Source organism: Zalophus californianus, chromosome 12, assembly GCF_009762305.2.
Source record: "Zalophus californianus isolate mZalCal1 chromosome 12, mZalCal1.pri.v2, whole genome shotgun sequence".
NCBI lineage: Eukaryota > Metazoa > Chordata > Mammalia > Carnivora > Otariidae > Zalophus > Zalophus californianus.
In genome coordinates, this window is record NC_045606.1 from 80,056,516 (window position 1) to 80,069,967 (window position 13,452).

Below are 13,452 nucleotides of genomic sequence, written 5' to 3' on the forward strand. Positions count from 1 at the left end.
AAAGAGGCTCACAGAAGAGGATTGAGCACAGATGTGAAATGGTACCAAAGGATGCTTCAAGCTCAGAGCAACACATTCAAACAGTTGGGGAGGCCCCCAGAGAAGGGATTATTTGGGTGAATGCATGTGGAATAGCTGGACAGAGTCCTCTCCTTCCCTGGGCATCAGCTACATTTGCCCTTGGAGCAAAATGGCAAGGGTGAGTGCCTGCATCATCGAAGCCAGACATAATCAGACAGAACTTTCTGGCATAGTCTACCAGCATTTTGCTCCCACAGTCTCCTAAGGCCAGCTCTTATGTCAGAATGTACATCCACAGCTAGGCAAAAACAAATTATCAAACAAAAATATCGCCAAAATTTTGAGGAAAATGTGCTTTGCTAACATAAGTTACCAAACCCAATTTGACAAGAAATTAATCTCAAGATTGTAGAAAGCAGACAGTAGACTTTAAAAGGAATGTAATTAACTTATTCAAAGTGAGTCAAGATGTTAAAAAAAATCAGAAATAATAAAGGAACCTATTATAGATGTAGGATATTAAATGAGTATAAAATAATTGGTGTAACAATTTTTTTGTAAATATGAAATATTTAATATGTAAATATTAAACAACACATTACTGCACAAGCAATGGGGCAAATAAATGGCAAATCAAAATATGTCTCAAAACAAAAGAAAAAGAAAACACAATATTCCAAAACTTATGGGATGCAGCAAAAGCAGATATTAGAGTGAAATTTATGCTATAAATGCTTGTATTGAGAAATACAAATACAAATGTTCAAATAAACAACATTAATTGTAAAAATCTACACCAATAAAATTTAAAGGCTAAATGAAATGGATAATGGGGGGGGAATATAAATGACCCAGATTCGCTCTAGAGTGATAGAAACTGAATTAATGAGCAATTATAGATAAAATGGAAGAGACGGTAAAAGATCTACTCTTAAAAAATACATGATTAAGACATTTCACTTTTAAACTGGAGAAGAAACAAAATCTCTGTCCACTTCTAACAAAGAAAATGACAAATGGAAGTAGAAATTTTATATTAGATGATATTAGCACAGATAATCGCAAACTTTAAAATATTTTAATAAAGTATACCATGTGTATCGAATAGGGGACCATTCTGAGAGAGAAAGCTAAGAGATCACTGACCATTTTAGATGATGAGCAAACCTGTCAGAGCAGCACACTTCCAAAGTGGTTGGTGCCATCCAGTGGAAAGTTAACTCTTGTGTTAGACATCAGGCTCAAGTGCATGGGCTGAAAAAGCCTTCCTAATCCTTTGTCCTCATGGAGTGGCAAGGGAGTTAGAGTTGAAGGAAAAAAACCCTACATATATTCCATTTTTGCAACAAAGCAGTTTACCACACTCTTCATGTTAGCCCAAAGTACTCATCCAGTCTCTTCCCACTCAAATTCTGTAAATAACTTGAGACCAGAAAGAACGTCTCACTTTCACAGGTATGCAGCATTATAGAAGGAACATAAAAGGCAGAAAGTCATAAAAAAATTAAAAGCTAAAAACAAAGCCAAAAAATATTTTAACATGGAGAAGATAAAAACTTTGGTGAAGTATTTTTCTATGGAATCAAGTAGCTTGATTAAAGGAAAAATTCTCCACACATGAAGATGTCAAGACAGAAATACAGGAACTCAGAGAAGAAATAATAACACAACAAAATAAGTGGGAACAAAGTTAAAACCATATGTGTGATGCAACAGTTGAAGCATCCACACCATTGAAAACAAATCTACCTAAATGAGGGACAAATTTCAGTATATTGAATTATGTAATAGAAAAAAAGCATTTAAATAATTAAGAAGAAAGATATGTGAAAACTTGCCAAAAATAAATCTATTATACACATACCCAGGGTACACATAAAAAAGAAAAGAACAAGTAAAACAGAAAGTAGACTTAAAAATATAAATCAAGGAAAAAAATCCTGAAATTAAGAAAACTTGACTCAACAAATTGAAGGTGGACATCGTATTCTAATTAAAATGGACTCAGACTTATTAATGCTGTGACATTTTCACATAAATTTCCTGGACTTAAAGATTTCTATGGCACATAAACCACCAAAACTAAGTAAAATAAAAAAAAAAACTCACTTTGAGGCACTCATAAGATTGGTTTGAACCTTTTCTACAGCATTTTTCAATGTGAGAACAAAGTAAAGCAATTCTAGGAAATCCTCAAGTAGAGGAAGTGTGACTCATATATTTTGTACCATTCTAAATTTTGGTTTATCTATAACAGCAACAGACAAGTGATAGTGGCTGACTCCCTTGGTATAGCCAGCTCTGAAAATATAGGCCATTTGCTTTCATTTGGGTAACCTATGTAATTTCTACCAAATTTAAAAGGACTTCTTAAAAGCTTCATAGAAACTTTAATATGGAAATATGTCTTGTGAACCTCTAACACAGGAAGGTAAAAGAAATGTTTCTCCTACTTTCTCTCTTCTTATTCTATGCAGTCTTTTCTCAGAGCACATTCCCATAAGTGGGTTTGTGGTTATGTTGTAGAAGTCTTTCCAACGCAATTCTTTTTAGCTTGTCAGTTATCTTTCTGGGAAAATAAATAATGGTGCATGGACACAAATGAAGAAAGTTTTCTTTTTTCCCCCCACATTTGTAGCATAATTTTATTGAGCTGAACTTATATTAGATATAAATGGTAAATATTTTGAATAATTTTAAATTACACTATGATATATATTTCCTTTCTTAATGAAAACCATCTGCCTTGATATCACTCATTTTTTTATAAGTAGTTAAAAAACAGATATCCTTGATTTCTCTCTTTAGCCACTTGTATTTTCTGCATCTCAAATTGTTGGTATGGCAGAAACTCTCTCTTTGCTTTTTCTCTTCATTTCCAATTTCCCTCTTCTGCAAGGGCAAATATAAATTAAAAATAAGAGACTTAATTCTCCAAGTTGAAAATAAGAGACTCCGCCTTACCCATTTTCTTAGAGAACTTTAGAAAACTTGTAAGTTCTTTCTCTGTCTCCTTGAAATGTATGTAAATCTTTTTAGAAGAAAAATAGACCTCTTACTAGCTTATGACCCAAGCATATCTCTTTCAAGGACCTATAAGCATCTCTTTGAAATATAATTATCAAGAGAGATAGTATCCTGATCTCTCCCCATTTCTGTAGCTTCATTTAAGTGGCTGCCTTTCTCCAAGTTGCAAAACTGTCTCCTATCATAAAAATATGAGAAGTTTGTCTTTCCTTTGGATAAAGCCAATTAACTAACACAGATGGTCACATCAATTACCAGGTAAATTTAGAATGAACTATGTGTGGTGGCAAATAGTTCTGTCAAGTTCTCTTTCTTGGTAAACTAAATTCCTCTATTCTAGATTTGCCATTTAATTAAAAAAATCTAAGCATAGAGCTATATATCTTTTATTCAGTTTTTTTAAAGATTTTATTCATTTATTTGACAGAGAGAGACAGTGAGAGAGGGAACACAAGCAGGGGGAATGAGAGCGGGAACAGCAGGCTTCCTGCAGAGCAGGGAGCCTGATGCAGGGCTCAATCCCAGCACCCTGGGATCATGACCTGAGCCGAAGGTAGACTCTTAACCAACTGAGCCACCCAGGTGCCCCTTTTTTATTCAGTTTTATCTGGCTATAATCAGCTCGTATATATTTTTTTTAGCAGGGCTTTTTGAATGTCAATGTGTTCTCCAAAGTATTAGCTATGATTTCAGTTCTGGGTTAGTAACAGATTTGATAAGTGTATCTTTTATTTTTCCTCTAGGTGAGAAATTGACTAGCATTAGTTATTCTCTGGAACAATCTATTATCCGGAGAGATAATAGAAACCACAGAATTGAAAATGTATGTCATTCAACACATGATATAATAAGACATTATTAGACTGAGTATGTCTTGAACTCATCTATAATGTTTATATATGCCAGGCACTGTTTCAAATAGAAATATGAACCCAGTTAACCTTTATCACAGCTCCATGAGATAGTAACCATTATCATTCCATTTACAGATGACTAAACGGAGGTACAGAGTGGTTATATAACTTACCCAAAAAAGCCTTATATAGTAAATAGTAGAGCCAATATCTTAAACCAGAAAATCTCACTCCAGACTCATTGTTTTAAAACCACGCTCAATTCCTGTTCTATGCCAATGTATTACTTTGTAGTAACATTACAGTTTTATCACATGATAGATGAATTCAGTGTTATTTTTATTATTGATAAAATCTTTGGCAGTATTATAAAATGCTTTTTCTGTTTATGCTCAGAAATTTATTTTACCAATTATTTTCATTTGTTCTAAGAACCCTTTTTGAAATAGTAGTAGTTTAGTAGCAGAACCTAAGTAAAACACTAAGAAATGAAGTTATTTAATTAAGTTTCCATAACTGGATCTGAGCATTTTTATCTTGGAATATAACTTCAACCACTGAAATACTCTGAAGTTAACACTTTTTTAAGATAAATAGAGGAAATTCACACCTCTCTTGGTGTTAAATTGTTCCAGGCTGTCTGGCTTCATAGCAGTTTACAAGAAGCTAGTGCATTGATTTATAGCGTGAAGCCTATCTCTGCTGCCAGAGAGGCTAGCTGTTTTATTATTTGGTAACTGGAATCTTAGATTGTGAAAACACAGCAAAATCTATAGTGAGAAGAGTACGCCCTCACAATCTGTTTTTCATATACAGAGCTCATGTCAAACTTAAAGTCAATCATCTGAAAAATAAAGATATTTGAAAATGAAAACAGTCATATTTACTCTTAATTCTTATGGTTAGCCATTATCTTATACTGATCTTCAAAATCTTTCTCTGAACACATATATCAGGAAAACTGCTGGTGAACTATAACACCAATGAGAATATAGAAAATGTATATATAACAAATGACAAAAACTTATACATTATATTTGTACTTGACATTATTTTTACAGTTCTAATTTGTTCGAAATATTTAAGAGTTATTTTAGGACTAATTTTTAATTTTTATTTTATTTATTTATTTATTTATTTTTTTTTAAGATTTTATTTATTCAGTTGACAGAGACAGTGAGAGCAGGAACACAAGCAGGGAGAGTGGGAGAGGGAGAAGCAGGCTTCCCGCCGAGCAGGGAGCCGGATGCGGGGCTCGATCCCAGGACTCTGGGATCATGACCTGAGCTAAAGGCAGACGCTTAATGACTGAGCCACAATGTCTAGGAAATGAAGTCATCATTTTCAAAATCTGTTTTGGAATGGGCCAGAAATTTCACTTTTTACTGTGAATTTTTATCTATTAAATATGAGTCATGCAGGCAGTCATATCTTTTCCCTTCATCTTAACAGGAAAAGTTCTGAGATAAATATAGTGAGACTTTTCTTCCTTGCATTTTGGGAAGAATGCAGTTTTTATTTATCAATAACTAATTGAGAGACTATTAGATCTTATATGTATTTTATAAAAAGCCCTTTATATTTATTTTATGGCCCTATTGCTCTTTGACATCGTAGAACCCAAGGGAAACTTGTATTTATTTATTTTTAGATTTTACTTATTTCTTTTAGAGAGAGAGAACATGAGCAGGGGGAGGAGCAGATGGAAAGGGAGAGAGAGAATCTCAAGCAGACTCTGCTGAGCACAGAGCCCAATGTGGGGCTCGATCTCAACCCTGAGATCATGACCTGAGCCAAGATCAAAAGGCGGTTGCTTAACCAACTGAGCCACACAGGCGGCCCTCAGGGGAAACTTTTAAATAATGAGTGATATAAAAGCAAATAAGCTACAAAAACAGATATGCTGAAAATAAAGATTTTATACTTTCACCTGAGAGTGAAAATGAGTAGATTATTTCTGTAGGGGAAAAAAAATATTCTTTAGAAATTAATTAACATAGTAATAAAAACAGCACTTCTAAAGATTTTAAAAGATTAAATTATGAGAAAATGAGATTGACATCAATTGGGAAGTGTAACTGAGCATAACAATTTTTTATGAAGTAGGTTCAGATAGCTAAGGCAGACTATATCAGCTGTTAATCATGTTGAGAAAGCATGTTTAAAGCTTCATTCTACATCAAATGTATAGAATTATGCAAAGCCAAATACCCATTTTAATAAATTGGAAGTGTGCTTAAATTAGATTTTCATCCAAATCACAAGTTCAAAAATATATGAAATAATTTCAGTATGTTATATAAAATCAAACAGCTTTACATTCTGTAGACCTATCCATCTGCTCCTGTAAAATCTTTGTGTTGAAGCTAAGAAAAATTACGGTTATACAATGTAGTACATATAGTTATGAGATGTATAGCTTAGCAATTGTTTTAATTGATGGAGTAAGCCATATCAGTAAATTTATACATACGAAGCACATTTTATATCTTTGTTTTTGCTTGTCTTTCCTGAATAAACTAATAGAAATTTAATACAGATACTGAACTTGCTAGCTCTCTAAGATAGAAGTAGTCAAAGTTGTATGACTAGAAAATATTTTGGGGGCTATGTGAAATCACTTGTGTTTTGTAAGAAAACCTCTGATTTGTATTTAATGTTTTGTTAAAATATTTATTAGTAACAAACAAGGTTGGTAAAAGCTGATTTATTGCTTCTCAAAATGTGTTTGACGGCATACAACACAGGAATAGCTTCCCAGAAACAAAGACTTTTTGACAAGAAAAAATTTAAATGTTTAAAATTTTAGTTTAAAATATATTTCATAGATGAACTTTTAGAATAACATCATCAATATGAATAAAATCAGAGCTTTAAAGTAAAAATATTAGAAATAAGTATTTATTTTATTACCCCTGTAGTAGAAATGAAAGATGGATAGTCCATCTCAAGAATTACAAGTGAATGTTCTCAAGATTATTGTGGTTTGTTGAATCATTTCTATGCATTAAAAATTTAAGTTAGAAAGTTTCCCATAGCTTATTTTTTTTTTTCAGTAAAACAGTCAAAATTTTCTCCAGAACCTTTGTTCTGAGACCTTAAAAATCAATTATTCAAATCATGTATCTCCATGAATGTTTCATTGCAAAGAGGGAGAAACAACATTTAGAAATTGTGTTCTTCACTAAAATATAACCTGCCTTTATATTTGACTAAATGGTTTCCACTTCAAGTAAATACATTCTGTATTATATATAGAATGACAGACACCAATTTCTTTTTATTTCAAAATCCATTTGTAGGGGAGCCTGGGTGGCTCAGTCGTTAAGCATCTGCCTTCGGCTCAGGTCATGATCCCAGGGGTCCTGGGATCGAACCCTGCATCAGGTTCTGTGCTCAGTGGGAAGCCTGCTTCTCCCTCCCCCACTTCCCCTACTTGTGTTCCCTCTCTCGCTGTCTCTCTCTCTGTCAAATAAATAAATAAAATCTTTAAAAAAAATCCATTTGTAAATTAGTTATTTGAAACTCATAATGCATGTTTTCCTAGAAGAAAAAATATTATAATATTAATTAACTCCCAAGGTGAATCAGGCATACATGTAACTCAATGTATAACTAAAGAATAATAACAAAATTAATGTAATAATTCCATTTATTGAGTGGCAACTGACTTACTGTAATTATTAATACATTGGCTTGGCTCAAATTATCTCATTTAATCCTGATAATAGCTTTGTGTATTCAATATACAAATGATTTTAGAGTATTCATGTTAATAGACTTTAGAATACTTATTTTTTGTTTCTATAGGAGAATATAATCCATATTTGAACTTTTTCAATGGTATTTGAATTTTCCATGTGGACCTTTGAAGTTGTCAAACAAAAATAATCAATATATTTGAATTCTGTTTCCAGCAAAGATTTTGAGCAAAATATCTCTGCTCCCATAAATACTTAGAAGACATAATAAATTGTAACTCAAAGTGATAGATACAGATATAAATATATAAACATATATCTATATGTATGTTTGCAATGAATGAATGAATGCAAATCTTGAAGTGTTAAAAATCTCAATTAAGAACAGAAGTTGCTGTACATCTAGGAGGTGATTATCAAATTCAGAGATGAGTTACAATGCCCAAAGTCTTGAGTTTAATGGCCATGCAGAAACAAAAGGTGAGATTTTGGGGGGCAATTAAGACATGAAGTTGGAATGAAGGGACTTGCACAAATCTGAGGTTCTCTGATTTTTTTTTTAACCTGTGGTAATAAAGGGATAACAAAATGTTTCCAGTGACCTAATATGAATGAAGTTATCATGTGTATGTTCAGTTCTCTGGGTAGTAAACAGAAATATCTCACAAGAATTCAAAATCCAGTGTTTGCTATGCATGGGTTTGAACTCTGATCCTAAACTACTGTTTATATGCACGAATCCTATATGTGTAAATCCTGAAATAGAAACCTAAGTATTAAAATTGGTACTTCAGATTATAAGGATAGATCTATACATAAATGGAATAGAAGGAAAAAAATTGAAAGTCCAGAAATAAACCCATACAATTGAAGCCAGTTGATTTTTGACAATGGTGCTGTATTAGTCAGGCTTATTGGGGTTCTCCAGAGAAACAGGCCCAATAAGATAGATGTATATGTGTGTGTGTGTGTGTGTGTGTGTGTGTGTGTGTGTAGATAGATACATAGATACACAGATGGATAGGATAGATTTTAAGGAATTCACCTTCACAATTGTGGAGGCTTGGCAAGTCCAGAATCTTTAAGGTAGGCTTGCAGACTGTAGACCCAGAGAAAAATTGCAGTTTGAGTCCAAAGGCAGTCTGCTAGAGTCCCCTTCTTGCTAGAGGGACATCTTGGTTCTATTAAGGACTTCAACTGATTGGGTGAGGTTAACCTGTATTGTGGAGAGTAATCTGCTTTACTCAAAGTCTACCAGTTTAAATGTTAATCTCATTTTAAAAAAACTCCTTCACAGAAAAATTCAAAATGTTTGACCAAATATCTGGCTACTGTGGTCCAGCCAAGTGGACATGTAAAATTTGCCATCATAGGTGTCAAGACAAATCTAGAGCAAAGATTGTCTTTTCACCAAATAGTGTAAAAAACCCCAAATATCCACAGGCAAAAGAATGAAATTGGACCCCTTCCTTAAGCCATACACAAAAATAAACTCAAAGTGGACCATAGACTTAAAAGTAGGAGTTAAAACTATAAAATTCCTGGATGAAAACATCAGAGTAAAGACACAAATCTTCACGAGCTTGGATTAAGCAATGGTTTATTAGATTTGACACCAAAAGCAATGTGGACAAAAAGGAAAAAAATTAGACTACACTGGACTACATCAAAATTCAATTGCTTTTGCTGAAAGTAAAACCATCAAGAAAGTGAAAGGACAACCTACTGAATGGGAGAAAACATTTGCAAATCATTTATCTGATAAGGAACTAGTATCCAGAATATATGAACACTTATAACTCAATAAGAAAAAGACAACACATTTAATAAAATGGGAAAAATCTGAATAGACACATCTCCAGAAAATATATACAAAATTCCAATAGGCACATAAAAAGATGCTCAACATCATTAGCCCATTAGGGAAATGCAAATCAAAATTATAATGAGATACCACTTCATACGCACTAGATGGCTTATAATAAAAACAATAGATTATAACAAATGTTTATGAGGATGTAGAGAAATCAGAACCCTCAAACACTGCTGGTGGGCACGTACAATGCTATAAACATGACAGAAAACAGTTTGGCAATTCCTTAACATGCTAAACATAGAGTTACCATATGGTGTAGTAATTCCACTCCTGAGTTTATACTCAAAGAAAAATGAAAACATACATCCGTGCTAAAACTTATACATGAATATTCATAAAATCATTATTTATAATCAAAAAGTGAAAACCACCCAGATGTCCATCAACTAATGAAAGAATAATCAAAATGCAGTATAACTATACTATGGGATACTATTTGTCAGGAAAAAGAAAAAAGTATTGGTACATGATACAACATAGATGTACTTTGAAAATATGCTCAATGAAAGAAGTCAAAACACCACATATTACGTGATTCTGTTTATATAAAAAAATTCCAGAATAGGCAAATCCTTAGGACAGACAGTATATTAGCAGTTGCTTGGAGAAGGGGAAGAGATGAGCAACTTCTAATGGGTACAGTCTTTCTTTTTGGAGTGATAACTTTTTCTAAACTTAGATTGTGATGATGGTTGCAGAATTCTGTGAATATACTGAAGTCATTGAATTGTGTGCTTTAAACTCATGAATTTTATGGTATGTGAACTATATCTCAATAAAGATGCTTAAAAAATGATTCCTGGGTGAGCATTTCTCCTGACACACTTGGAAAAAGTAAATGTAAAACTACTTTGAATAGATATTTTTATAATCTATGCTGCACAAAATGCCTATGGAGTAAATAGTTGATTTGCAAGATAAGATCACAATCAAATATTTTAAAAGTCACAAGGAAATGATTTACCTCAGACCCAGCAAATATAAGAAATATATTTGAAATATATAAAAGAATAATAAAACAATTTGAGACAGAAAATAAAATTTTATTTAATATAAAGCCATATATGAATGGAAACCATAAGAAAAGAATTAGACACTAGGAAAAAAAAGGCAGACTGATTTGAAAAATCATCACTTAAACCTTCTAAAAATTAACCAATTTTAAGGATTCTTGAAATAAAGATGAACAATGAGCAGGTCAAACAGTAGATGAAATAAAGCTGAAGAGAAAATGTTGAATGATTGGCTGGTAAAATTTCTCAGCATGTAGCCCAGAGATAAAAGATTAAGCAAATGAAAGAGAGACTAAGACATGTAGAAGACAGAATAGAAAATCCAACATATATATCAATGTAAGTTAAAGAAGTAGAATAAGAGAGGGGCAATATTTGAAATGATAATGGTTAAAAGTTTTTCCAGGTTGAGGAAAAATAAGATTCCAGAAGCAAAATGATTTCTAACCAGGATAAATACAAATAAAGTTATACCAGTAATATCCAGTTGAAACTACTGGACACCAGTGGCAACAAAAAAATAAAGACAATCAGGAGAAAGAAGATTACCAGGAAAGAAAAGGTGAGGAAGAGGAAGAGACTAACTGCACAGAAATAACATTTGGACCGCAGCAGATATCTCAAAAACAGTAAGAAAGCTTAGAAAATAAAGAATAAATAATAGTCTCACAAGGCTTGGAGGAAATAAGTACCAGTTTAGAGTTCTGTACCCCACCAAATAGTTCTTCAAGAGTTGGTGGAAGGTGGAGATATTTTTAGATAGAGGACTTTTCACTTGCTGGATTTTTGTTTTTAGTCACTAGAGACCTTCCATCCCTTAAAGTACCACTTAGTAATTTACTGTGGGAAGAAGAAAATTGTACCCAGAAGGTAGGAGCAGGATTCATAAATGGATGATAAGAATGGATATTGATAAATATGAGGTAAACCTAAAAGAAAATTACTGTAAAAATAATGACTAATCGTGTGTGGTTTAAAAATCAGACAAGGGGCGCCTGGGTGGCTCAGTTGTTGAGCGTCTGCCTTCGGCTCAGGTCATGGTCCCCGGTCCTGGGATGGAGCCCCTCATCGGGCTCCCTGCTCAGCAGGAAGCCTGCTTCTCCTTCTGCCTCTGCTGCTCCCCCTGCTTGTGCTCTCTCGCTCTCTTTGTTGAATAAATAAATAAAATCTTTAAAAAAAAAGACAATGAAAATATTAGACATAAATTCCAGGGAAGGAGTTAGAAGTTACTTATATCATGGGTGGGGAGTGTAAGGATATTGATTAATGTTAGACTTTGTCAGGTTAGGTTACACATACTAGAAACTTAAGGGGAACCACTAAAATAACAGAAAAATAATGTATAACTTCCAATAGTTTAGAGGGAAAAAAATGGAATAAAGACAGTTGGTCAGTGCAGCTGGAGACAATAAAGAAAGAAAAAAAGAACATCAAAATACAAAATACAAAGTAAGTTGGCAGAAATAAAATACAAAGAAACACAATAAAGGAAAATGTAATAAACTTGACAATTAAAAGGTGAAAATTTAATGACTGGATTCCAAATTTCCAGCTATCTGCTATTTTTTTTGAGGGGGGGAGCAAAGGGAGAGGAAGAGAGACTCTTAAGCGGGCTCCACACCCAGCATCAAGCCTGACATGGGACTCAATCTCACAACCCTGAGCTGAAACCAAGAGTTGGATACTTAACCAACTGAGCCACCCAGGCACCGCAGCTATATGCTATTTTAAAAGGTACATCTTAAACAAAGTAACATGGTAAATTTAAAAGTAAGAGGAATAAAAATTATATACCTGACAAATATTAACCATAAGAAGCTGGTGTAGCTGTACAACTTCCAGGGAAAACAGTTTAAGGCAGAAAACAGTAGTAAGGTTAAAGAGGGTCATTGTAAAATGATAACTTTAAAAAAACTTCACTAAGACAATATAATAAGAAAAAAAGAAAAATCCATTTTCCTGTTACTTATGCATGTATAATTCTCAAAAGGTTTAAAACTAGATTAGTCCTACTTGAACAAACTTCCTTTTATTCCTTAACATCTCTCCTTGAAAGCTTAGAACACATTTCTTTCACTAAGCCTTCTAGTATTGATTTTTTTTAAATTTTTTTCCAACCTTTTTCTGTCTCCCCTTTTGCTCTTACATGACATATTGTATATCGAGTTAGATGGGAAACCTCACAGGAACTTTGTCTTTTATGTGTTTGTAAGTGCCATGTACCCTTATAACTATTATAAATAAATAATCATCATCGTCTTGGGATAAAAATGAAACATAAAAGTATCAACCTTTCAAACAAAAATGAGTTACCTTTCTCTCTTTAACTATACTTTAGAGATGCATTCTTGTAAAATTCTAGAAACTCAAGTATATTATTTAAGTTAAAAAAGAAAAAAAAGTGTTGTATCAGTCTAGGGTGAACAACCATCCTGGTTTGCCTGATTTTAGCACTGAAAGTCCTGTATCCCAGGAAACTCTTTGGGCACCTGGGATACTTGGTTGCTCAATAATATCATATTTCTTTTAAGAAAGCCAAAGCACATACATCTTATATCTTTTATTGAAAATTCATCTAAATGTTCAGGCAAAAAGACCAAAAGTTAATATCCATAATGGAGAAAAATATTAACAGTTTTCCTTAATCTGAGTCCTCTATTTCTGTTGTTAAAAAAACAAGTCCACATTTTTGTAGCCTATCTCTTTGATTTGATTAAATGTAGGGCATCTTATTAAGTGCAAAGTTTGCAAAGCAGTGGAAATGACTTTTCCTTTAAACATCTGTTGTCAAGAAGTCTCTGGTATTCCTGGAATTTTTGTTAAGTATGCTCAAGAAACTCACAATTATTTTCAAGCACCATAGCATCTAATAACTTGAAGACGGTGAAGGAAGTATAAGGCTAGTAACCAGTTCCTAAAAAGAACACAACAGAAATGTTTCTTAGCCTTGCATTCACTTA

General features: G+C 33.1%; 1 long non-coding RNA gene across 2 annotated transcripts in view; it reads left to right on the forward strand.

Moving 5' to 3' along the window:
* LOC113911445 overlaps positions 1-13,452 on the forward strand; it is a 38,177-nt gene that overhangs the window by 8,845 nt on the left and 15,880 nt on the right. The gene's annotated exons all lie outside the window — the stretch shown is intronic.